General features: G+C 33.2%; 1 protein-coding gene across 3 annotated transcripts in view; it reads left to right on the top strand.

The window, feature by feature from the left end:
• Nucleotides 1-3,460, top strand: part of LOC106470581 (SCY1-like protein 2) — a 37,391-nt gene that overhangs the window by 3,559 nt on the left and 30,372 nt on the right. The gene's annotated exons all lie outside the window — the stretch shown is intronic.

Consider the following 3,460-nt stretch of genomic DNA (forward strand, 5'->3'; position numbering starts at 1 on the left):
TTTGTTTGTGATTTATATTTATGATATTGACTCTGGAACGACTAACCAAATTTTGAAGTTTGCAGATGACATTAAGATATTTGGGATGGCTAACTGTATCAAAGATGCTGCAGCCTTACAAGGAGACTTAGATCATTTGATGCATTGGGCCAGTATATGGCAGATGATGTTTAACTACCCAAAATGTAAGGTGATGCATGTAGGTTTTCACAATTCAAATTATTGTTACAATCTAAATGGGAATACATTAAATACTGTGGTTGAAAAAAGACCTTGGCGTTGTGACTGAAAAATCACGTAAGTTATCTAAACTGTGTATTGTAGCTAGCAATAGAGCTAATAGGATTTTGGATAGCAACTACAGAAATTTTGAATACAAGAAAAGAGATGTTATTATTTCACTGTATAGATCACTTGTAAGGCCTCATTTAGAGTACTGTGTACAGTTTTGGGCTCTCTTCCTCAAGAAGGACACTGAATTGGAGAAGGTTTAGAGAAGAGCCACTTGGATGATACCTGGGATGGTGGGATAGTCTTATGAGGAGAGACTAAAATCAATGAAATTATTTTCTCTGGAAAGGAGAAGGGTCAGAGGGTAATTGGTTGAGATGTTTAAGATTATTAATGGTATTGATAATATAGATCCATCAAACTTTTTTGTGCTTAGCAGTGAAAACAATAGGACAAGGGATCATAAATTCAAATTTTGGTAGCGTAGGAACCGTCTGCAGTTTAGACAGTATTACTTTTCAAACAGGGTGGATGGCTTTTGGACTGAGCTGCCTTCAAGGGTGGTGGAGGTAGAAAATATAACAGAGTTCAAGAAAAGATAGGATGAATACATGAGTAGTAAGAAGTGGTTATAGTTGGGAGCTGGAAGGGACATCCTAGATGGGCTAATAAGCTCCTTTTTGTCCCTTTAAAATTTTCTGAATTTATAAAATGAGGTTTCAATAACTTCTTACTTACAAATTCAAAGTTATGATAACATTTAACGATAACAAGAAGCCTGTTGGTCCTTTAAGGCTGTCTCATCCACTAAACTAAGCTAAACTTTAAAGAAAAAAAACTCAAAGCTATCCCTTATCATTTAAATATTTATCAAGCCTTTCCTTAAATTTATTGCATCTTCCACATCTGAAAGCAAACCATTCTAAAAGCCAACCACCCTGTTTGAAAAATAAAGCTGTTTTAACTGAAGTTGGCTCCTACACTGCCAAAATTTGTTTGTTTCCTTTTGTCTCAGTGATACCAACATTCATCCATTGAGTGTGAGACTCACACATCTGGACCTATTCTCCTGCTCTCATGCATTAGTAAAAACATATTTCTACAATGCATTGAGGTTCTTTGATCAGCTTGATCCAGGTCAAATTCAGTATCACATTAATCTAGGAAGTTATACCATTTTACTTCATTGAATGAAAAATTTTAATGAAGGTGGGACATGCCTCTGAACCACCCTATAGAAGGCAAATGCTTTCAGCACTCACAACACTTTACTGCTCACTAAAATTTCACATTTTCAAGTCTCATTCTAACAGATTCATAAAAGTTGGCAACTCTTCCTTGCCCTATCTTTCTCACCATTAAATATGAAAATAGATGATGTATTGACATTATGAATTTCCTTAACAATCAAATACACCTGATTCAGATCCACTCTGTTCCTTTTTTTTTCAAGAGTAAACAATTCAAAGATTTTAACGTATCCTCTTATGACAAACTTTACGTCCCAGGTATCATCATAGTAGCCCTCTTTTGCACCTTTTCTAACAAGGTTTTTTTTAAGATAAAGTAGTCAAGACTGAACACAATACTCCATATGAGGTCTAAACAGTGACCTATAAGATGAAGTTATAACCTATTTAGACTTGCATTTCAAATTCAATATTTCTGTAAATACAACCTAAAATCCCACTTGCCCAAACACTAAGAACAGAATAATGCTTGAATGACTTAAGACTGATTAATCAGTGTCTTAAATTATTCAAGCAGTATGCTTAATCAATCAGAACACCATAATCATTTTCTTCCTTAATACTGTTAAAGTTATTCCCATCAGGATTATACTTATAACTTAGATTATGATACTCGTATTCATTTCTTTGCATTTATTGCAATCAAAAGCCACCTGCCATTTATTTGCCCAACTTCTCAAGTAATGTAAATCCTTGTTTAAGGCAGTAGGATCATCCTCATAGCCAGAAACATCCAAGACTTTAATATCATTTGCAAATTGTAGCAATATATTGGACATTTCTTCATCTATGTCATTGATATAAATCAAAAACAGCAAAGGTCTAAACACTGAGCCCTGAGGAACCACACTTATGACATTTATTCAGTTTGATTGAACTCCATTTATAATAACCTCCTGCTTCCTTTCATTCAGCCATTTTTCAATTCAACAAGCCAATTTATCACTTGCATCCATATAAATAATATTTAAACAACCTTTTATAAGGCATCTTGTTAAATACTTTCTTAAGATCCAAATATACCACATCCACACCTTTATCTTCATCTACTTAAGCAGTAACCTCTTCAAAAATTATTAAAAGATTAGTAAGGCAAGATTTTCTCTTGGTAACACCATGTTAACTATCTAACAGCTTTGTAAATTTTGTTAATAAATGAGTTTGCAAAGCATCTATTATTTATCAGACTTTCACAAACTTTTCCCACCACTGATCTAAGACTTATAATTACCTGGAAAATTATCACCTCACCTGAAACATTAGCCATCTTCCAAACTTTTGGCACCTGTCTGCTATTCAAGAAATTACAAAACTAATAACAAGTGGCTCACATATCAAATCTTTAACCTCCTAACCCTTTGGGGCAATATTATCTGATCCAGGAGCCTAATCATTCTTGAAACTTTTCATTTGTTTCCTAACAGACTCATAATTAATATGTTTATGTTGTTGATCATGTTTTCATCTAGCAACTTTTCAGGATGAGGAATGTTGCTTAAATCTTTATTGGTAAAAAAACTGAAGAAAAAGTAGAATTTAATAACTTAGTCTTCTCATAAATAGAACCAAGAACTCTTTTTCATTTTTGTATACTTCAGTTAAATTAACTGGTGAAAAGATCAGTATCTGAGTTCTTTCAAGGTTCTGTTAAACAAGTTTTAGACAGAAAAAGTTTACTTTTAATTTTTTTTTGTGTGTGGGTAGATGTTGATAATGTGTTTGAGCCAGCTGGATTTCATGTATTGACTGGCTTCATATATTTTGGATAGCGATATTTAAAATGATTTAGCAAAACAAGAACTAATAAAAAAAATATTTCCATAAACTGGTGAATAGAACATATATGAAACAAAAAGCATTAGCACAAAGTAATCACTGTAGTTGTTTTATGGTATGGTCTTCCTTCTTGTTTTGTGTTGATAATGTGTTTGCGCCAGCTGGATTTCATGTATTGACTGGCTTCGTATATTTTGGATAGC

This window comes from Limulus polyphemus, unplaced genomic scaffold, assembly GCF_000517525.1.
Source record: "Limulus polyphemus unplaced genomic scaffold, Limulus_polyphemus-2.1.2 Scaffold4098, whole genome shotgun sequence".
Taxonomy (NCBI): Eukaryota; Metazoa; Arthropoda; class Merostomata; order Xiphosura; family Limulidae; genus Limulus; species Limulus polyphemus.